Raw genomic sequence first — 25,229 nt, forward strand, 5'->3', positions numbered from 1 at the left:
AAGAAAAATAACCAGAAAAACAATTTATTCAGTTTAATTTGTGCCTACAGATTTGCTATCACATTACTCTAAAATGAAAGCTTTCTCTTAAAGGTAGAATATGAATGTTGGCAATTACAGAAGGCTGTCCTTCAGTGGGCAAAGCTGTAAACAATTTTATGAAACTAATTTAAATACCCTGAGCTACTGCATCTATTCTCTGGCTCTGGGTAGATGAGACCACGTTCAGTGGTATAAAGTCATTTTAATTGTAATATCACTCATCTCTCAGGTCCTGTGGGAGTGTTAGCAAGCTCCACCCTATAAGCATTGTGCTCTGTTCTCTGGAGTTCTCTCTTGTTGTTATTGTTGTTTAGTCACTCAGTCATATCTGGCTTTGTGACTCCATAGCTGTAGCCCACCAGGCCCCTCTGTCCATGGGATTCCCAGGCAAGAATCTGGAGTGGGTTGCCAGGCCCTCCTCCAGGGGATTTTCCTGACCCAGGGATCCAATCCTAGTCTCACGCACTGGCACATGGTTCCTTACCACCAAGCCACCACCAGGGAAGACGGGAATTCTCTTTAGCTGCCTCCAAGAAGACCTTCAATCATTCTACAGGTTTTGGGGGCAGCTTTACAAATGTAGCTTGAATCTTCTAGAGAGTTCTAATGATTTGAGGATGGGTTGAGATTGGGGAAGATTAGATATTAATGTGCTGTCAGCTAGTGTTTATTTTAGATTCTGCTTCTCCTCTCCCTTTTGAAAGTCTTAGGTTAGGTCCCAGCATCTCGCTCCCAAACTGTTAATTAAATTCTCTCTTTTGTGCTGCATATTTCTTTAATCTATCCATAGTCAGCCTGAAAAGACATTTTTCTAAACCAGAGATTTTATCAGATTATGTAATACCCAAAATTAAATCAAACAAGACAAAAAGTACTAACTTTTTGACCAAAACTATGACCTCCCATTTCACTGTAGGATAACATGATTTCATAGTTCAGTTTGTCTACATTTAGAACATTTTACCCAAGAACACCATTGCTCAGTCCCCATAAGTAAGGTGCACTAAATCAATAAATGCAATAAGCTCAGTTTGCTCTTCTCCTATGATACCTTGAAGGTTCACATTTTCCAAAACTTTGCTCAGCTCTCTCTAATGGGGTCCCATGGCTAATGACTATCTTTTGATAAGCAGTTTAAAGGACAAATCCCCAAGGCTAATAAATTCTTTGGAGTTAAAAGGTTATAAGCATCCTTTCTATCCTGCTATTTCCTCTGCTTCTCCACCATGGAACATAATCACATGACTTCAAAGTAACTAAGAAGTCTAAATTTGTCTCCTCCTTTAACATTCTTGTGTGCATAATACCAAGGAATGCAATAGATATATATGTATCTAGATACAGTGGGTAATTGATTAAATTTATGGAGGAACTACTTTCTAATTAAAGGAAATAAGAAATGAAAGTGGTGAGCTTAAGAATTAAATGAGAATACAGTGAAAAAATAGGCATAGATCTTCAAAATACTTATCTTGATTAGTTAAAAATTCAGCCTGATTAGAAAAAGTATCTGCCTTTAGAAATCAGGTAATAAAATATGCTGTTTCATCAGAAAATTATGCACAAATTCAGCTGCTTCAATATGCGGTTTGCCCATTTAATTATACAGAAGACCGAGGGAGGAACACAGCTGGGTCTGTAAATTATGAAATGGGATGAACCACAAATTCATCTTTATTAAAATGATTAAGCATCATCTCACTTACATACAAATCTCCACCAGTACTATCCAATAATCTGTTTATTTCTATGCTATTTGACAATAATCTGCCATCTGCCAAAATGTGATAATCTAGCAGCAAAGTCATGCAAGATAACACCACATCTATGTAGGTAAGGCAATCCCTCTAATTTCCTACCTCTTTGCATGAAAAATAGCACACAATTCATGATGGGAGGAATGTTATACTGGTATGTTTCCAAATAATCAGTAGTGAAAAATCTGCCTGCAAAGCAGGAGACATGGGTTCAATCCCTGGGTTAGGAAGATCCCTTGGAGGAGGGCATGGAAACCCACTCCAATATTCTTGACTAGACAATTACATGGATAGAGGAGCCTGGCAGGCTGAAGTCCATGGCATCACAAAGAGTAGGACATGACTGAGTGATTAACCCACAAGGAGAGAACAGGTTTTGATCTGATGTGTCCCAACTGTGTCTAGTACTAGTTGTAATGAGTAAGTTAAATACCATATTAAACATACTAATCTAGCAATACTTATGGATTCCTAAAAGTTTGCATTGTCTCAGCTCAGTTGCTCAGTCATGTCCGACTCTTTGCAACACCATGGACCACAACATGCCAGGCCTCCCTGTCCGTCACCGACACCCAGAGTTTACTCAAACTCATGTCTATTGAGTCAGTGATGCCATCCAACCATCTCATCCTCTGCCATCCCCTTTTCCTCCTGCCTTCAATCTTTCCCAGCATCAGGGTCTTTTCCAATGAGTCAGTTCCTCGCATCAGGTGACCAAGTATTGGGGTTTCACCTTCAGCATTGTGTTGTCTAGGATAGTGAAATTAAGCACCAATAACAAACATTGAGATTACTAACTACAAAATTTGACATTAAAACAAACAACCAAAAAAAATCCAGCTACCATCTTTTACACTTGAATACTGAAAACACAAGAAATATCCAATATCAAAATTACTTAGCAAGCTTTAGATTAAGAAAGAAACAAGAAAATGATTCATGGAAAAGTCAATGTTTTTTCTCCTTATTTTCTCATTCCTTCAGGTTCTTTTTATGTTTTTGAACTGTAGAAAACATTATCACAAACTATTCCTTGTTTATGGATTGGGGTATTGGGGAAATACAATCTCTATTGGTTTCTTTCCTCTTTGTAAAAATGAGTATAGTGATACTTATTCTTAAAATGTTGACAAGGGATCAAAGATCCTAGGTGTAGCACATATTTGGGGAATGCATAGAAGGTACAAAACAAATGTGAGTTAATTCCTGGCCTATTTCTAGAAGTAACAATATAGTTGAAAAAGAGTTTGCATATCCCAGATTCAAATTTCTTTACGACTTATTGGCTGTCTGAACTTGGGAAATTATCTTTATATGACAGCTGTTCTGAGTCTTTTTCTGTAAAGTAGATAAAATAATGTTTATTTTAAAGGGTTGCTGAAAGATTAGAGTGAATACAATATATGAAGTCTTCTCATAACATACACTGCCCAAAGTAGGTAAGCTTAAGTTTAGTTTGTTCCCTTCCTGTTCTTTTCTCAGCCTTCCTTTCTTTCAACCAAAATGTCTATATATTAACAATAATTGCATGGGTCCCATGAGGGTGCAAGGAGCAATATTTATATTAATTCTGCTATTTTTAGTGTCATCAAATTGGGTAAAAGTAGCTCTCAGATCATCAGACTAGACCTCTGATCTACAATTTGGAAATTTAAAAACTATTTTATATGCACATCTTTGGTTTCAATGCAAATATCCCATCTGGAAATTTATTTTTGTTGAATCAAATATGTATTAAAAAGGATATGTGCCAAGGATCCCTATAACTGAGGCTGGCAGCTTATTTGCTTGAAATGGCTTAAACAGGGCATGGCATTTCTTATTTTTCTTATAGTGATTTATTTTCTGGAATTAAAAAGAAGTGAATGTAAATAAAAAGAAGTGAATGTAAATAAAGCCAATAGGGATTTAGCCTCTGCAATGATTAACTGACAAGTCTTGGTTGAATTTGAACCTATGCTTCCTGTTGTTCTGTATTGCAAGACAGGCTCATTAAATTGAGTCTCTGAAGACTTTGTTCCTGTAAAAGCCTTAGAGAACATAGCAAATCAAAAGCAAATGCACAATTGGCAAACAAAAACTATAGCAAATGGAACTAACTACGACAGACCAAAATCCAAATCCCCTGCCTATTAAGAGATAGATGAGGATAGACACTGAAATTAAGCATTCATTTTTCTAAGATAGTACAAAGGAGAAAAATTGCAATTATGTTCTAAGATATTTGGAAACTTGTATGTTGGAAGAATTTATCTGTGATGTTACTATCATTTGTTGCACTTATTACAAGGGACACTTTTGTACTGGTTAGCTATTGAGAAATCCTCAGACACTGTAATAAGAGAGAAAAAAAAAACTAAAATTACAGAAGGGAAATAAGATTCTGAATCAAAGCAATAAATATGAGGCCAGTTGATGGCAACAATAACAAACTGGGAAGGAGTACATGGTGTCTTAATACCAATCCTCTATTGACTAATCAAGTGACTCTGGGCAATCTACACCATCTATTTTCTCAAGTTTGTATGCAATTTATTCTACTTGAGATATACATTCCCTCTAGCTTTAAATATATGTAATTTTATTTGATAAATGTTAAACATTTGCTGTGAAAAGTATTTTGATAGGTAGTAGAAGGGAGTGCAATGATCTATATTGTCTTGTTCTCCAGTTTATTTCAACCTAAAGCAAAAAGAGACTATTTAGAGGTAATTAAATTACAATTAAAGTTGTATTTATGAAAATAGGATGAAGACCTATTTTCATAAATCCGACTGTACTCTTTGAATACAATGTAAGATGCCATGAAAGGAGAGCTCTGACATGTGGGAAAAGGAAGACAAATTGTTAGAGACTTCAGGATTGAGAGGAAGTGTAGTGGCAGGCAGGGTGTCCTATGACATCCCCCCCAAAATAAGACACCCGTTTCACTAAAGTAGTCATTAATATGCTAACCTTACCTCTTTGGCTCTGAGAACTAAATAGATTAGGTCTCCCTTTTTCTTCATACTTACCCGATCAGTACACTTACTGTATACTTATTCACTTAGTTATGGAAAACAATATCTGAGCACTAAATAAATTAGGTCTCCCTTTTTCTTCATACTTACCCGATCAGCACACTTACTGTATACTTATTCACTTAGTTATGGAATACTAATAGATATACTGCCGTTCCCTCTTCCCTCCTCTGTTTTTTGTCCTCCTTCCATATGTTCGTGTTCTTTACCTGCTCTGCCTCTAAACTAGGAGGGCAATTAAGCCAATCAAGCTTCAAGTCAAACTTTGCAGTTGTTCTTTAAGTTAACACAAAGGTCAGCAGACTGAAATAGATGCAGATGGTGGATCCTTGAGGAGAAATGGGTAGTCCTTGTCTTCAGACAGATGATATCTGATTTCATTTACATAAATGATTCCAACACCAAGCAAATTAAATACTATAAGAGAGGAACAAGCAGAGTTGTGTGTTGAACGAAAACGTTGAGAGCAAATCTCTTTGGGATTATAAGAAAAGGTATCTTGGAAGGATATTATTTGAGACAGACTTTGAACCATAGGAAGAAATTTGACAGATTATGGCAGCAATGAGACAGCATAAATAAAATAATGTAAGTGGAGACAGGGAGGTCGGGGTTTATAATCACAATCAAGAAACAGTATGTCAAACAATTTGGCTACTAATAGAGGAGTAGATGGAGAAGGCAATGGCACCCCACTCCAGTAATCTTGCCTGGAAAATCCCATGGGCAGAGGAGCCTGGAAGGCTGCAGTCCATGGGGTCGCTAAGAGTCTGGACACAACTGAGCGACTTCACTTTCACTTTTCACTTTCATGCATTGGAGAAGGAAATGGCGACCCACTCCAGTGTTCTTGCCTGGAGAATCCCAGGGACGGGGGAGCATGGTGGGCTGCCATCTATGGGGTCGCACAGAGTCGGACACGACTGAAGTGACTTAGCAACAGAGGAGTAGATAATAGAGGGAAGATAATACTTGAGAGGAAGGAGATTCCAGTATTTGGCCAAGAGTGTGTTTACTATTAAATATTTCATGGGAATCCCGTAAACACTGAAGCGACTTGACCATGCGCACCTGCGCAGACGCACACACGCACACCATCCTTACGTTCCTGCCAAGATGATGCAGCTGCAGTTAATGAGAAGTAGGCGAATGGAAAAGATGTCGGCGGGGCAAATCCAGTTAAAGGGCTACTTAAGATCCTGCAGAGATATCAAAGGTCTGAACTAAGGTATTAAAAGTGGTCATGTGACAAAAGGATTCTTAAAAAAAGAGTTTGGAACCTTCATAGTTTGGAAAATTCAGAGGAAATAGAGATGAAAGGAAAGAATATTCAATTTAAATACAAAGAGTTTAAAGCATTTACAACTCTCACAAAAGACTGAAGCAGTAAAAAGCCAGAGCATGAAAAAGCCTCCAAGAAGCATTTATTCTAACTAATATTTATTTCACATTCAATACACCCCTCCCCACCCATGGCTGAAAACTTCTCTGTAGGATATAAAGCTATTGAGAACTGGAGAGGCAGAAGCAAACAATAACAGAAAAACAAATCTCTCCTGACCTTCACGACAAAACCTTAGTTACAAATAGGCTAAGTAAGGGAACGGAAGTCAATCATATCAACAGGAAACAGAGCAATTTTAGCATGCTTTATTTTTGTTGAAATAATTGCAAATTGATTAAGTAGCCCAACTTAAAGTTGTATTTATTTTATACTAGTATAATTACTGAATCAAAAGAATAAAAAATAAAACTTATTATGTTAGCATTATTTTTTATTTCTCCAGGTTCTCAAATTCCTTGCTCATATCTTTATGTGGGCATATTTTACGGTTAAAATTACAGTGCCTGTACTTTTTATATTCTATTTTTCATGCATATAAATTATACATGGTTTTCATGTTGCATTGTGGGTTATACATTTATATTTTACGTTTCTGTGCAATACTTTACTGATTAAATTTGTCAAAAAATGTAAAATTATTCAGTGGTTGAAGTGTTAGGCTCTTTTTAGATTTTGATGATCAGAGTTGATAGCGTCAGTCTGTGTGCCATGAGCCTGTATTCTAAATCATGTCAATTGATCCCAGGCATCTTCCTATCTTTCAGGCTAGGCTGTTAACTCCTGCTGAGAAGACATCTTGCATTATTTCCCACTGCATCTGTTGAAACTTGTATCTATTAAACCCCCCAAGTACATGTTTGTATAATGTGCTTTTTCCTTTTCATCATTTATTAGCACAGGGAGAAGAAGAGACAGAAGCATGGAATGGGTAGCAGAATAAGGTCAAAATGTGGCAATTTACTAAAATGTGGCAATTTAATTTATTACACAAGTATGAGTCCAAAAACATTTAATTGCCAGCAACTCTTTGACAACATTATGGTAGGAACTTGAGATTTAAAAAGTGGTCCTCAAAGAACATACAAACCAATTAATATTTCTTTTTATTTCCCTTCTTCCTTCCTAACAGTCACTGATACCTTTCAAGAGATTTACTGCATTCTCATGAGATAAACAGGCTGGAAGTAAGTAAATACACAGGCATCCCGTGAATATATGGCATAATATATGACCTACTTAATTTGGGGGCAGGTATATCAAGACAAGTTAATTGGACACTCCCTATCTGGGATTTGAATATTGAACAAAGTATAGAGCATCTACAAAGGGTTGAGTACATTCATTCCAGTAAGAGGCATTGCTCTGATTCTCCAGCTACAAGACTTTTTTTGTTTCTTTTCCTTTCCTTGCCTTCCAGGTTTCTGGAACAGCCTTTGTTCCAGTCCATTCCCAAGCTTGTCTCTCCTGTCCTTTCCGTGACACTGTAAAATCCTGATGTTTGGTCATTAAACTCCCTTGGTTTAACTTGTTCAGGATAATTTGGTTTGCTGGGAACCAAAGAGGTCTATTGACCTCAAAGAAAAAAGCTGCTCAGTTGTACGAGTTTACACAGGGAACCACAAGAGGGATACTTAACCCAGCTCAGAGAGGAGTCATAACCTCACCAAGCTGGATGGTCCATTTCAAAATTTTTGCTAATTTAATATATACATGAAATACATATAATTGTTTTCACTAGCATGTTTATTCATTATATTTTCTTCTGAAAACATTGTGCATTTAAGGAGATCGACCTAGCTTTTAACAGAGTGGGAGAAGAATAAATATGTCCAGAATATAAGCTGACATGGAGAATTAAATGGAACCAGAAGTCACAGAAGCTTCCAGAGCCTATTGAGCAACTCTGAATTAAACGGAACCAAAATCACAGACCCTTCCAGAGACCCCTGAGGAAACTCTGAATTAAATGGAAACAGAACTCACCGGGCGGCTCAGGACTGACAGCACCTTTGGAAGTCCACCATGCACCTTTCCTCTGTTAGGGTTGGTCCTCATGAGTGGTCACTGCTCCTATACTGGGCTGCCCTCATCCATCCTCACAGCCTGGCTGCTCTGACCCCTCCTGCAATGTGGAGGTTGCAGACACCAAACTGTTTTGTGTTGCTGCCTGTCCTGGTAGCGAGGGTGGAGCCAACTTCTCCTCGTGGACCACCCACAGGTCTGCCCACTAGTATCACCTGGGTCTTGTTAAAGTGCAGCATTTTAGGCCTTTGGGGGTGGATTGTTAGTGACTGCATTTAACAAAGTTTTTCAATTATCTGTAGCTATACATATTCAGGAAATCAATCCTGAATATTCACTGGAAGGACTGATGCTGAAGCTCCAATACTTTACCTACCCTATGCAAAGAGCTGACTTGTTAGAAAAGACCGTGATGATGGGAAAGATTGAAGACAGGAGGAGAAGGGGACGGGGTTGAATGGCATCACTGACTCAATAGACATGAGTTTGAGCAAGCTCTGGGAGTTGATGATGGACAGGGAAGCCTGGCATGCTTCAGTCCAGGGGGTCGCAAAGAGTTGGACACGACTGAGTGACTGAACGGAGCTGATATACATTTTACATTGCTACTTTCTTAAATTATATTTCCAATATCTTTTCAAATTGGTAGGTGTAATTCAACATTGTTTTAAGTGTAGAATTATGGTACTATGGTACTAAGGACACGACTGAGAGACTGAACAACAAATAGCTACATAACAAATCACTCGAAATCATAGATACTAACTAAAAAGAGTAAACATTTATGATCTCACACTGTTTCTGAGGGTCAGGGAATAGCTTTGCTGAATGGCTCCACCTTAGTCCTTCCTAAGGCTGTAGTAAGATCCGGGCAAGGCTTGCCTGAACACTTAATGGTGGTATGGCCAAAGGTGGACAGCTCCTCACTGTGGGACCTCTCCTCCCCATGGGACAACTTGAGCGCCCTTACAACGTGGCAACTGGGGCCCCACAGCGAGTGGTCTGTGAGAGCCAGCAGGAAGTTCCAGCACTTCTAAAGTCACTGGAGCTGTTTCACAGGTTGGCTTCATTCAGGCTGGGCAGGAGGACCAGGGCCATGACTGCCACTGGGCAGGCTTGTCGGACCAACATCAGTCTGCCGACCATTACATACCCATTATGGTTGAGGAAGCACTAACTTCTCCCAGCGCTCCCACCACCAGAGCCCAGGGGCTGGGAAGGTTTTTGACATTCACTGGTGTTGGTGGCACAGGGCCTTCGTCAGGGCAAAAGACTGCTTGCACTGGCCAGTCCTGGAAAAGCCTAGCTTGTCCCCTGCAGATGGCCATTGAAAGAATGCACTACAGCTCACAGACCCACTGACAAGCGGGGCTATTTGAAGAGAGGTGTGTGTGGGCTGGTGGGTGAGTGCCACTTCCTTCACAAGAAGTTGAAATACCTTACTCTCACACCAGCATCTCCATCCCCCCACACCTGTCAGCACTTGGTTTTGTCCAGTTTCTATTTTTTAACCCCTTTGGTGGATGTGAAATGAATCTCAGTGTTTTCATGTGCATTTCCAAGATTACTAATAAAACTTATTAGTCATTTAGGTTTCCTTTGTGTGAAATGCCCATTTTTCTTCTACACTATTTCTTTTTTGACCATTGTCATCCTTCATATATTTTGGATATTAATCCTTTGCAGTTACATGTGCTACAAAAAAAAAAAAAAAAAAAATCCAATGCTGGGTAAAACTACCAGACGCTGGGGGAGATGTAAATGGCTGTTTAACTCTTCCCACTGTGAGTATTCAAGCCCTAAATGGTGATTACTCGGGCTCACTCAATAGCCATAGCCTTGGAGGATACTTTCCTTTATGAAAAATTAGTAATGGAATAAGGTTCTACTTCTACTGTATAACCAAGGACAGTCCCTTGGAGGATATTGCTTCATTGTAGAGAAGGATTTTAAACACCTCTCAGTTCAGTTCAGTTCATTTCAGTCGCTCAGTCGTGTCCAACTCTTTGCGACCCCATGAATCGCAGCACGCCAGGCCTCCCTGTCCATCACCAACTCTCGGAGTTCACTCAAACCCATGTCCATCGAGTCGGTGATGCCATCCAGCCATCTCATCCTCCATCGTCCCCTTCTCCTCCTGCCCCCAATCCCTCCCAGCATCAGGTTCTTTTCCAATGAGTCAACTCTTCACATGAGGTGGTTGGAGATTCAGCTTTAGCATCAGTCCTTCCAGTGAACACCCAGGACTGATCGCCTTTAGGATGGACTGGTTGGATCTCCTTGCAGTCCAAGGGACTCTCAGGAGTCTTCTCCAACACCACAGTTCAAAAGCATCAATTCTTCGGTGCTCAGCTTTCTTCACAGTCCAACTCTCACATCCATACATGACTACTGGAAAAACCATAGCCTTGACTAGACAGACCTTTGTTGGCAAAGTAATGTCTCTGCTTTTGAATATGCTATCTAGGTTGGTCATAACTTTTCTTTAAACACCTCTAAATTATGATAATTTAAGGCAAACAGGTAGTCCTTGCCAGTGAAAGTTGTGTGTAGGTGTAGGTATGTCAAATGTGTTTGTTGCTTAGCAACAGTGGCCTTTCTCCTTTATGTGAGCTGGGGAGATCCCTTGTTGGGATGTGCTGAGGTGGTCCCATGTAGGAGAAATGAACCAGGATCCCTGGGTAGGGAAGACTTACTCCTGCACCTCTGGAGGCTTGGGGCTGGGTGCTTCTCCAGAACAGCCCACCGGACACTGTGCTAAGCATTAGTGGGAAAAGGCTGAGCATGTACTGTGTTTAGTCACTCAGTCATGTCCAGCGCTTTGTGACCCCATGGACTGTGGCCCACCAGGCTCCTCTGTCCAACTGGAGTGGGTTGCCATGCTCTCCTCCAGGGGATCGTCCCAACACAGGGATCAAACTCAGGTCTCCCATATTGCAGGATGATTCTTTACTCTCTGAACCACCAGGGAAGCTGAAGAATACTGGAGTAGGTAGCTGTTGATTCTTTACCAGCTGAGCTACCAGGGAAGCTTCCCTGATGGCTCTTATGGCAAAGAATTCCTCTGTTACTCCCCAGTAAACTGAATTTTGCTGGCCACTGGCATAGCCTTTAACTCTTTATTCATTAATAGGCTGAGCATGATGTGAGTGTGATCTAAAAAAGAAGCACCCTCAGAGCTCAGAGGGATGTTGCTGGGATGATGGGAAGAAATGAGCTGAATCAATAGGAGTATTGTAGCAAACATGAACAAATTTCCTGCCCTCAGAATGTGCAGAATCACCTGTAACCTCAGATGGCAGAGAACCAAATGACGGCATGAGTGGAGTGGTCACGCTTTCCAGTTTTCTCACTCTTCTTGGCTCCTTACAGCAGGATCGATCTTTGAACTAAGTCTGCAGTGTGCCTGCCCAAGTAGGATGGTTGCGGGAGACTCTGGGAAATAAGGGAGCCTCCTATCACTGGGGGCAGGTGGGTGCTCAAGCAATAAACAGAATAAATAAAAATGAGTTAACTGTGTTTAGTAACATGGATCATTCCAGATACACAATTCATCTCTACCAAGTGAATCATTACCCTTAGGGTCTTTCTCTAAATTTCTCAAATGTAGTCCCACAATACCTGCAGTTAAGTGCAGTGTTTCTGGGAACATGAGAAGCAAAGTACACAGCCTATGCTATCTCTGAGAAAAACAAACCTGAAGGGTTGTAATGAGAACTTGGAGAAAGGAAATCTGCAAAAAACAAAAAGTGACTTTGTCAGTTGTATTTAAAATTTTAATTTATTTTTCATGCTGAGATGAAGGCCCTTGTTAACCATATTGAGGATTAAGAGGGCTGTCTTAATGCTGCTGCCCAGAATGGGGCAACTGTGAAGGAATGATACCGTAACTTTCCAATTAAAGCTGCCCATTAAGCAACTGGTATGCCTGACTTTTTAAGAGCACTAGAATTATCACATCCATTTAACTTAAAAAAAATACGTAAAATATGGTGACTATAACAGTTCATAATAATTTATTATACAACTGAATTTTTCCAAAAGAGTAGAACTTAACTATTTCATCAGAGGGAAAAAAAGATAAATATATGTGAGTGATGGATGTGTTAATTCACTAGACGGTGGGAATTCTTTCACAACATCTACATATAGCAAATCATCATACTGTACACTTAAAATATCTTATGATTTTGTCAGTTACACCTCAACAAATTGGGATAAAAGCCACAAATGAATTCAAACGAGATTAAAATAATTGTATACCACTTCTCTATTCTCTCACTTTCTCTACAGCATGACAAAAAAAGATAAAAGTTAATTTTCTTAAATTTTAAAGTATTTTGTTTAAAGAATGACTTTAAGAGTGAAAAAAATGAGCATGATCTTCAAAACTGTTCTTTTTTGAAAATGGTATAGCTTATTCTGAAAAGAACTTATACTGCTTTTGATAGTTTATTACTAGAATGAGATATCAATGACCCTGGGGAAGCAGAACAAGTTTTGATGTCAAAAAAATAAATTCTGACCTTCACTTAGCAGTTAAAAGCAATGGTACCTGACTCAAACTATATGACTTCTCAGAGTCTTGTTTTCCTCATCTGCCAAATGGGGGGCAATAATAACCTCAACGTAGGGCTTTTGTTACAAATGGAGAAAATGAACATTAAATGCCCAACAGCTATTAAATAATACTTAGCAGCCCACTCCAGTACTCTTGCCTGGAAGATCCTATGGATGGAGAAGCCTGGTAGGCTGCAGTCCATGGGGTCGCTAAGGGTCGGACACGACTGAGCGACTTCACTTTCACTTTTCTCTTTCATGCTTTGGAGAAGGAAATGGCAACCCACTCCAGTGTTTTTGCCTGGAGAATCCCAGGGACGGGGAGCCTGGTGGGCTGCCATCTATGGGGTCGCACAGAGTTGGACACGACTGAAGCGACTTAGCAGCAGCAGCAGCAGCAGCAGCAACTATTATCTGAAGACTTACTTCTTCAAATAAGTTTGTCTGAATAGAGATTTGTACCTTCCTCTGGGAAGGTGTAGGCCCGAGGATTTGAACTACCTCTTCCAGTAATTTAGAAACGTTTTAGACACTCAGTCTCTGAACTTTGAATATATCCTAGGACCCAAATCTAAGCTATACATTTAAATGCTCCTTTAGTAATGTGTCCCAGGGTTTTACTTGCATTTTTGCTGAAAAACCCAGGCAGGTATTTAAATCTGCCTTGGAATCCACGTTAAATATTATGAAAGTTTACCTTAAATGTTTTATAAACTGATTAAACTAGAATCCATAGTGAACTGCTTGTCAAATCCAAATTTCTGGGAAAAAAAATGATACCTTTGCTATTTTCCATGTTCTTCAGTGGACTGCGAAGTATACAACTTACACAAGTTATTTTACTCTAATTTTACCTATTTTTTGTACTTTATACACATTTTTCTACAAATTAAGTGAAACGGTAAAGCTGAAAAATTAGTTCTGACTCAGAGCTCCCAATTTCATCATATGAATAATATACATTAAATATTTATCATGTTCCAAATAGGCTTATAAGCACTTTAATGCAAACTTTCACTTAATTAACTCAAAACTCTGTAACAGAGATCAAGATTCAAAGTGTTTATTTGTCTACGTTCTTAATCACTCATTCTGCTGCTTTTCCACTTTGCTACATTTGTTTAGTCACTCAAATCATCTGTTTATGATCTTGTAACTTCCAGTTTCCTTGCTACATGCAGGACCTAAAGAGATAAGATATACAGTTGATCCTTGAACACTCGGAGTTTGAAAGGCATGAATCCACTTATATGTGGATTTTCTCAATAATAAATACTATGGTATGACGGGACTCATGATTGGTTGAATCTGTGGATGCAACAGATTACACAGCTGCCAACCTTTGTCAAAACTCACCTACTCGCTTTCTCAAATTGGGTGCAATGCATATTGTCAACCAGGAATTCAAGGATTAGAAAACAATTGTGGTATCAGTAGAGTTTTCACCTGGGAAGGCAATGGCACCCCACTCCAGTACTCCTGCCTGGAAAATCCCAAGGACGGAAGAGCCTGGAAGGCTGCGGTCCATGGGGTCGCTGAGGGTCAGACACGACTGAGTGACTTCACTTTCACTTTTCACCTTCATGCATTGGAGAAGGAAATGGCAACCCACTCCAGTGTTCTTGCCTGGAGAATCTCAGGGACGGGGGAGCCTGGTGGGCTGCCGTCTATGTGGTTACACAGTGTTGGACACGACTGAAGTGACTTAGCAGCAGCAGCAGCAGCAGCAGCAGCAGCAGAGTTTTCACCAAATAAAACAGTATTGGTGAAGGCCATCGTCCAGCACAAACCTTGAAATATTCCTTCATGAACTTGCTTACTCTATCAACCTACAAGGTTTGTAGGTCTTCTGGCAAGGTACACTGTCTCCAGATTTGACAAAGACAAATAACTAGGGTAAGCAAATCACAGGGTGAGTACCATGAAATTATTTGCTCCACAAGGCACTTTTATTTAAATCTTCCAAGATCAATATATGAAATGGAATTTCCAGAAAGCCAACCAAACTATGGGCAGACCAAGCTGACTCCTCTTGTGATGAGGAACACAAAGATGAATGCAATTACTGAAACTGTGATATGTTAATTGACTCATCTCAGGAGTTCTCACTAAAAAAACTGTCAGCTTTTTCAGGGCAAAAATAGTGTCTCTTTTATCTTTGTAAACACTCCTTTATGGGAAGGGCCATTGAAAGAGATCAGCTGCTCAGGTTAGGCATTGTCTGGAATGGGAACGCCTGTGTATTGTCCGTATTGAATACTAAATTACTAATGATCTGGAAAATAAAAAATGTTTCTTGTAATAAATATTATTAAGCACATATGAGTGAAATATTAAACTTAAGATAGATTGAATTGTCCTTAAAAGGTTCATAGTGTGAGTGAAGACAGAGGTATAAAAAAGGAGGTTCATATCAGGAATGACTGAAAAAACATTGCATTAACTCTGACTAAAGTATTTATGATTGAAATACTCTTCTTTTCGTACTCTCTGAAGATATAACTCTTCCTTTCGATAAGTTTTAATCTAAGAAGATGAGGTGTATTTTCGTAAAAGGTACTGCAGTGGTTAATCATAGGTCTTTTCTACATACTCAAACTTAAGAAAAGGAAAAAATAGCCAAAAAAGTAGCATTTTCTTTAAAATCATGTAAGTGACTCTAATATCTAGTAATATCCAATGATATTGTGATCTCATTTCATATATATCCAAAAGGAAATAAAATACCACAAAAGTTTAATTAATACTTCTATGCCTTTTTGAAGTCCTTAGATGAAAGATACTAGCAGAGTATAAAGTATTATAATTATAATCCTAAAAATACAAATTTTAATATGCTTTTCTATAGTTAAAGATTTAAGATTTGAGACTGTGTAATACCACACATCAGAAGAGCTGGCTATGATCAGGTACAAAGAGACAGTTCAAGTAAAATTGGTCACACTGATTGTGAGTTTAATTAATAATGGAATTTATGAAAAAATTACAAAAATCAAAAAATGTCTTTTTGTGCTGAACTCCAAAAAATATGCCATTTGATGTGACTGTCTCAGGAGTCTATTTGACTTACACTGGAATAAGAACAAGAAAGTGAGGAAGAGGAATACTGATTGTTTGGAATTATATACACTCCCTACAAATAAATAACTAATTTAAATTAAAATGGTACTTATAATTAAGCATTATTAGGTAGCAATTTTTTATTGATTCTGGAGATTATGTAAAGGCAAAACTTTATAGATTTATGAATTTTTAAAAGTTACATTTCAATAAGCATTTATTGAAAGCTGTTAGTGAGCACTCTGCTAGGTACTAAAAGGGATATATATTTCCAGTTAAAACTTCATTACTTTAAATTTTAAGGAAAGGAGAATTTATCATGTATTAACTATAGTAATTGCTAGTTAATAATTGCTATACCCATTTAAGACATATTATATTTCTTAATGTAATATTTCTTGACTAGGTGTATTACAACACAACTGTGGAATATTCTTAATGATTGAGGATACTAGACCACACTACCTCCTTTCTGAGAAACCTGTATACAAGACAAGAAGCAACAGCTAGAACCAGACATGGAACAATGGACTGGTTCCAAACTGGGAAAGGAGAACTTCAAGGTTGTATATTGTCACCCTGCTTATTTAACTTATATGCAGAGTACATCATGTGAAATGCCAGGCTGGATAAAGATTCCACAAGCTGGAATTCCACAAGCTGGAATCAAGATTGCTGGGAGAAATATCAATAACTTCAGATATACAGATGATACCACTTTAATGCCAGAAAGTGAAGAGTAACTGAAAAGCCTCTTGATGAAGGTGAAAGAGGAGAGTGAAAAAGCTGGCTTAAAACTCAACATTCAAAAAACTAAGATCATGGCATCCAGCCCCATCACTTCATGACAAATCGATATGGAAAATGTGGCAACAGTGTCAGATTTCATTTTGGGGGGCTCCAAAATCACTGGAGACAGTGATTGCAGCCACAAATTTTTAAAAGACGCTTGCTCCCTGGAAGAATAGCAATGACAAACCTAGACAGTGTATTAAAACACAGAACTATCACCCTGCTGACAAAGGTCTGTATAATCAAAGCTATGGTTTTTCCAGTAGTCATGTATGGATGTGAGAGTTGGACCATAAAGAAGGCTGAGCACCAAAGAATTGATGCTTTTGAACTGTGGTGCCAGAGAAAACTTTTTTGAGTCTCTTGGACAAGATTAAACCAATCAATCCTAAAGGAAATCAACCCTGAATATTCACTGGAAGGCCTGATGCTGAAGCTGAAGTTCCAATAGTTCGGCCACCTGATATGAACAAGTGACTCAGTGGAAAAGACCATGATGCTGGGAAAGATTGAGGGCAAGAGGAGAAGAGGGTGACAGAGGATGAGATGGTGGATAGGCACCACTGACTCAATGGACATGAGTTTGAGAAAACTCCAGGAGATAGTGAAAGACAGGCAAGCCTGGTGTGCTGCAGTCCATGGGGTTGCAAAGAGTCAGACACAACTTAGTGACTGAACAGCAGCAGTATTTCTGTATCATAATTTGAAAGCCCCTTACATTGTATATAATTTAATACAAAATTCATCTGAGTCCTTTTAAAAAAAGATAATAAAGGAAGAACTATTTCTCTCTCAAAAAAATTATTTCTATCTTTCTTAATACTGATGAGTAAATCATGTTTGAGGATTAGTACATCATTCACAGAATTTGGAAGCAGATAACCTGAATTGGAATCCAAGATTCAATATTTAGTTGCTCTTAATAATGTTTCTCGACATACTTTTTCTCTGTCCTTTAGTACTCTCATTTGTAAAATGAGGATAATAATAAAACATATAATTTAATAACTATTAGATGAGTTTACTCATGAAAAGTAATTAGAGTAGTACTTTCCGCACCATAAGTTTCCAGCAAATAATTATTTTAATTCATATTTAACTATTAAAATTATTAGGCTTTTAAAGGGATAAAACCTCTTTTCTGTGATATAGTATATAAAATACAAAGAGAGTTAGACATTTTTTGAGAGAGTCAGTGAACAAATGAACATAAGTACTAAGGAACGCTCATGCAATAGAAATTCGATTTTAAACCTATAAAGGTTAGTTCATAAACGTTAAAATAAATGTAGACTGCATAAATTAAAACTCATGGAGAATCTCCCTCAGGCTATTAAGATGGCACAGTAGCAGTTCCTGGACAATTAAATTTGGTAATTGAGGAGGAGCACTTTATATGGAAATGGATTTATAATAAACTTGCTCTGCAAGTGACTGTCTTCTAGAAATTAATTTACTCTGTTTTGGATGGTCAAGTTGAGAGAATAAAATAATTGAGGTCCTTAAGCTTGAATGTTAGTAACATAATTAGGTGTGAACGGGGAAAACTGTAAAGGGGACTGAAGGTAAGGAATTATGAACTAGGAGGGTGGATTAGAGGCAGGTTGTAATTAGTCATATTTAGATGATCTTGTAGTTGCTGAGGAACGGCTGGTAGTTTCTGATTGAGAAATTATGTAACACAGTTTTGTGACTTAGACAGCAGAAGCCAGCAGAGCTGCGAAGGTGATTGGAAAGAGGGAAGAGATCAGGAGAAAGAGAAGTCAGGCACTGTGGCACTAGACTAAACAATTGATAGTCAAGACCAGATCTCATACTGCAGCAATTGGAATGAAAATGAAAACATGAATTTAAGAGAAATGAACAAAGGTCATGGATAAGCAAATATATACTCTCTGCAAAGAAGTCCTAATTCTTCCAAGACATCTAAGAGGTTCTAATTCTTCTAAGAAGTCTTATATCTTGTAGGACTTGGGAAGATGCAAGGACAGTTCCTGGAAGCAAAACCTTGAAAGTGTGAGGCTCCCCTTAGATTGTGCCCCCAAGGGATTTTAACTCTCAGGTTAATCTACACTCAGCTTCCAATATGTTACTTTTGAAAGAAAAATTTCAAATCCTAAATCTAAGGTTCCTAGGACTCACTCTTCTGGTCCTCTTAGTTCTCTGGCTCATTGGAGAAGGAAATGGCAACCCACTCCAGTATTCCTGCCTGGAGAATGCCGTCTGTGGGGTCGCACAGAGTCGGACATGACTGAAGTGACTTAGCAGCAGAAGCAGCAGCAGCAGCAGTTCTCTGGCTCATCTTCTTGGCTTTTAAATGCAGCAGATTTTGAAAACTCTGCCCTGGACCATTGTACCTTCTTGGTCTATACTCCTGCTTTCTGAGCCATCTCATCCATACCTAAAATCTCCACTACCCATATTTACACAGACACAAACATATACATCCTACCCAACTTCCTCTGAGTCCAGGAGGCTTGTATCCAATTGCCTACTTGACATCAACTCTTCCCCACCTCCTTCTTGGGCTTCAGGTCTCAGGTAAAATTTTACCTCCTCAGTGTTGCCTATGTGACCATCATTTATGCAAGTTTCCTCTGATATTCTCTATTCTAAAGTTATTATTCTTTCTTTCAAATTGTACAAGAATTTATAAGTTTTCTCGACTTATCTTTAAATCCCTAACGAAGAGTCAGACATGACTGGGTGACTGAACAACAACAATGAAGAGAATAGTTGCCTTGTCTAGTTTTGTACCATAATAGTCTCACTATTAATTGTGTGAATACCTAGTTTCTAAACTATAGTTGTCATTAGGAAAGACTTTTTTGAATGAATGATCAGTGTGGAGAAATTAATCACTTGCTAAGGAGAAACATACTAATTAGGTGATAACTATATCATTTTGAGATAAGAAAGATTCAGATAAACAAAAACCTGCCAACTTTCTGTCTAAAACAACCTACCTTATTAAGTATGCTTCCCTCAGGAATGTATACATTTTATTTGGATTATTCTAAACTCCACTCAGTTTTCCTATGTAGTAGAATTTTGTTATCTCTGATCAAACTCTGATACTTATTAACTCCAACTTCCTCAGAGTCTTACTGGAAGACAGGAATTAATCTGATGCGATGGTAGTAAATTATAGCAATTATCAGCATTCACTCATTTTTACATGAAAAATTAATAATATGCTAAGAATCTTCACATTGAACAATTATTTGCTCCTTTCAAACAGCTGTAAATCTGACATGATGGTTAGAGTTTTACATGTGAAAGTTCATAACTCAGAATTTCACATGGATAAGTTTTGAGCAAGGCAGGATAAACTAGGGCAGACAGTCCTTTAAGATCTTCTCTACTTCCCAGCTCCCACTATTGAAAATATTTCAAAATGTTGATAGAATGTAACCAAATATAAATCTAAGCTCAAGTGAAAGAAAGTGAAATCCTAAGTGCCAAAATAAAGAGGCACATAAAGGAACCGGGGAAAACTCAGCAGTTTGGGAGCAACTTGAATGGCTCATTAGCACTCATTCAGGCAGGGAAGTTGGGGGCTTGGGATAAGGAAAAGATGGCAGAGGCTCCCCAGCACAATGTGGGACAAAGAAATGACCCTATTATTGACACACTGCATTACTGAAACCACAGGGCTAGTTTCTCTACTTGATAAAATAATGCACCAAATTATAGCCCTGCTTAAAATGTACCAGGGGTAGATTTCTAAAGCACCATCTGTTAGCATCTTTTAATAAATCTTTTCACTGTGTGGATCACAACAAACTGTGGAAAATTTTTAAAGACATGGGAGTACCAGACCACCTTACCTGCCTCCTGATAAATCTGTATGCAGGTCAAGAAGCAACAGTTAAAACCAGACATGGAACAAAGGACTGGTTCAAAATTGGGAAAAGAGTATGGTAAGACTTATTTAATTTATATGCAGAATATCATAATGTGAATGCCAGCCTGGATGAAGCTCAAGCTAGAATCAATGTTGCCAGAGAAAATATCAATAATCTTAGATATCCAGAGGACACCACCCTAATGGCAGAAAGTGAAGAGGAACTAAAGACCCTCTTGATGAAGCTGAAAGATGAGAGTGAGAAAGTTGGCTTAAAACTCTACATTCAAAAAACAAAGATCATGACATCAGGTCCCATCACTTCATGGCAAATAGATGGATAAACAATGGAATAGTGATGGACTTTCTTTCCTTGGGCTCAAAAACTATTGTGGATGGTGACTACAGCCATGAAATTCAAAGACGCTTGCTTCTTGGAAGAAAATCTATGATGAATCTAGACAGCATATTAAAACTGTTAGTAGAAATGCAAACTAGTAGAACCACTACAGAGAACAGTGTGGAGATTCCTTAAAAAACTGGAAATAGAACTGCCATATGACCCAGCAATCCCATTGCTGGGCATACATACCAAGGAAACCAGAATTGAAAGAGACACGTGTACCCCAGTGTTCATCACAGCACTGTTTACAATAGCCAAGACATGGAAGTAAACTAGATGTCCATCAGCAGATGAATGGATAAGAAAGCTGTGGTACATATACACAATGAAATATTACTCAGCTATTAAAAAGAATGCATTTGAATCAGTTCTAGCGAGGTGGGTGAAACTGGAGCCTATTATACAGAGTGAAGTAAGTCAGAGAGACAACCACCAATATAGTACATTAACGAATATATATGGAATTTAGAAAGATGGTAACAATGACCCTATATGCGAGACAGCAAAAGAGACACAGATGTAAAGAACAGACTTTTGGACTCTGCGGGAGAAGGCAAGGGTGGGATGATTTGAGAGAATAGCATTGAAACATGTGTATTACCATATGTAAAATAGATCACCAGTCCAGGTTCGATGCATGAGACAGGGTACTCAGGGATGGTGCACTGGGATGACCCTGAGGGATGGGATGGGGAGGGCGGTGGGAGGGGGGGTTCAAGATGGGGAACACATGTATACCCATGGCTGATTCATGTCAACATATGGCAAAAACCACTACAATACTGTAAAGTAATTAGCCTCCAATTAAAATAAATAAATTAATTTTTTTTAAAAAGGAGAGACATCACTTTACTGACAAAAGTCCATCTAATCAAAGTTCTGGTTTTTCCAGTAGTCACATATGGATGTGAGAGTTGGCCCATAAAGAAAGCTGAGCACCAAAGAATTTATGCTTCTTAGCTGTGGTGCTGGAGAAGACTTTTGAGAGTCCCTTGGACTGCAAGGAGATCAAACCAGTCAATCCTAAAGGAAATAAATCCTGCATATTCATTGGAAGGACTGATGCTGAAGCTGAAGCTCCAATACCTTGGCCACCTCATATGAAAAGCCCACTCATTGGAGAAGACCCTGATGCTGGGAAAGGAGGAGATGCTGAGGGCAGGAGGAGAAGCAGGTAACAGAGGATAAGATGGTTGGATGGCATCACTGACTCAATGGACATGAGTTTGAGCAAACTGTGGGAACCACTGAAGGACAGAGAAGCCTGGAGTGCTGCAGTCCATGGGGTCACAAAGAGTAGTACACAACTGGGTGACTGTAAACAACAAATTCTCCATTTAAACAGCCAACTTCTTCAGGGTTGAAGTCGTGACAGAGATCAATCCCAGTCCGTAGTATTAGGTTTCTAATCAGGTTTGGCATGTAATTTAAAAAATCCTTAAGAACAGCTGTAGTAATAGAAGCAGCTGCTATTGTCACTAGACGTTCATTAGACATCGAACAGACATGCTTTTACTTCTCACTGACTTTGCCTTGTCAAGTTGTCTAAAACAGTGTAAGAATCTAAAAATGATGGGATAGAAGCATGATGAAACATGCTAGGGAGAATGCTAAAGTGAATGAAGAACACATAGGAACTGATTGATTTTCAAATAACATTGGTACCTTCTTACATCTATAATCATTAATGTATTCTGTTAATAGATATAAATACAAACAACTCGTCTCTGTTTCAACACTGTAAAATCAGCATCTACCTCAGTTTCTGAAATAAAGAAGGACTCAAAGGATTTTCTCAATGAATGATTTAACATACATGATTGATCTGCATTTTTTCCTTTTGTCTTTATGGCAGTGAAAGAAAGTTATATGTTATTTCATAGGCAAAGAAACATTAAATAGACCAGATTACTGTTTCTGTGGGTATCACTTTGAAACCTCCCTTCTCCTTCACAGCCGGCCAGAAAGTCACAGATTGCTATGTCAGGAGTGATCTCAGTCAGCTGGCACTGAGTAATTTATACATGTTCTCTTTTTTGTATATTGCTGTGGGATATTAGTGGGTAGAGTCACTGTAGCAGAGTCAAGCATGTCCTGGACAGGATCCAAAGATGTGTTTTGAAAAGCAGACTTGAAATGGCCAGGTCAGTCAGAGAACAATGATGATTATTTTTGTCCAAGGACCACATATTTTTTTTTATATGTAAACCTTGGCTCTTATCACATCCCATATCAAAAAGTTGTGTCTATAACAGTCCTAAGATATATGCCTGTGTGCATGTTAAGTCGCTTCAGTCATGTCCGACTCTTTGCAACCCTATGGATTATAGCCCATCAGGCTCTTCAGTCCATGGAATTCTCCAGGCAAGAATACTAGAGTAGGTTGCCATGCCCTCCTCCAAGGGATCCCCCAAACCCAAGGATTGAACCTGGGTCTCTTATGTCTCCAGTGTTGGCCAGGCAGGTTCTTTACCACTAGCACCACCTCGGAAGCCCATCCTAAGGTATAGGATAGGAAGTGAAGTCGCTCAGTCGTATCTGACTCTTTGCAACCCCCCCGGACCGTAGCCCACCAGGCTTCTCTGTCTTTGGGATTCTCCAGGCAAGAATACTGGAGTGGGTTGCCATTTCCTTCTCCAGGGGATCTTCCCGACCCAGGAATCGAACCCAGGTCTCCTGCATTGCAGGCAGACACTTTAACCTCTGTGCTTTAATTGATCTATCTTAAGCATAGATTAAAGAAAAAAGATATCATTGTGCTTAGATATTGAAAACAAACAACATGCACTACTCAGGCTTGGCTTACCACGTTTCTATGTGTACGTGTGTGCTAAGCCGTTTCAGTCCTTCTGACTCTGTACAACCCCCCCTGGACCGTAGCCCACCAGGCTCCTCTGTCCATGGAATTCTCCAGGTAAGAACACTGGAGTGGGTTGACATGCCCTCTTCCAGGAGATCTTCCTGACCCAGAGATCAAACCTGCATCTCCTGCACTGCAGATGGATTCTGCACCACTGGGCCATACCCCAGTCCCTATGGCAGGATTTGAACATCTATTATACAACATAACAGAATAAAATGCCCATTTCATACTGTTAAGTAAAAGTGTTCGAATCAATAGGTCACTGTTTACCTTGAAATTCACCAGTATCAAATGCCATCTGATGATATGTGCTATAAACTTCATACAATCTAATTTACTCTGGATTTGCAACCTGCTCCCCTTCCTTGGGCAGTCTCGTCTTTTGAATGACCTCCATATCCCACACCAAAACAATAAATCCTTCCAATCTGCTTAGCAATTAATACTGAATGGCATAAACTAATTTAAATAAAAATTAGGAATTAAATAAATTAAATAATATTAAAATCAGATGCAATTATCAAAAAATCCTGTATAATCAGATCCCAACCATTTTTTGTAATGTTATCTTTTACTCACTCGGTCCTTGACCATATTATCCCTTTTTTCCCTGTTCATCAAACACAGTAATCTCACTCCCAACTCAGAGCCTCTTATTCTCCTGCCTACAATGCTCTTGCTGCTATAATTCACATAGCTGTCTCACCCTTGCTTGCTACTTTACAGTCTATGAGACTTTGCTTTTTTTTAGTTGATGTCTTTTATAGAACTCCTTATCACTCTGCTTTATCAAAAATATTTGTGTATTTACTGTGCAATTTTGTCCCATAGGATATAATTTATATGAGGAGGAAGGTACTTTGTTGGGGTTCCCTGGTGGCCCATTGGCAAAGAATCTGCCTGCAGTGCAGGAGCCAAAGGATATGTGGGTTCGATCCCTGGGTCAGTAAGATCCCCTGGAGAAGGGCATGGCATCCCACCCCAGTATTCCTGTCTGGAGAATCTCATGGACAGAGGAACATGGCAGGCTGCAGTCCATAGGGTCACAAAGTGTTGGACATGACTGAAGTGACTTAGCATGTGTACAAATATTTATTTGGGCATACTTCCTCTATTTCCTTCAGCAGTGATTGGCAAATAGAAGGCAGCCAGTAAATCAAAGAGAAATGTACTGAGATTGTTTTATTTAAATATCTATTTTTTAACTTTTTATTTTATATTGAAGTGTAATTGAGTAACAATGTTGTGATAATTTCAGGTGTACATACAGTGATTCAGTTATACAAATGTGTGTATCTATTCTTTTTCAAATTCTGTTCCCATTCAGGCTGTTACATAATGTTGAGCAGGCTTCCCAGGTGGCTCAGTGGTAAAGAATCCACTCACCCAATACAGAAGACACAGGAGGCATGGGTTCAATCCTTGTGTCTAGAAGATCCCCTTGAGAAGGAAATGGCAACCCATTCCAATATTCTTGCTGGGAAAATCCCAAGGACAGAGGAGCCTGGCTGGCTACAG

The sequence above is a fragment of the Oryx dammah genome, unplaced genomic scaffold (assembly GCF_014754425.2).
Source record: "Oryx dammah isolate SB20612 unplaced genomic scaffold, SCBI_Odam_1.1 HiC_scaffold_15, whole genome shotgun sequence".
NCBI lineage: Eukaryota > Metazoa > Chordata > Mammalia > Artiodactyla > Bovidae > Oryx > Oryx dammah.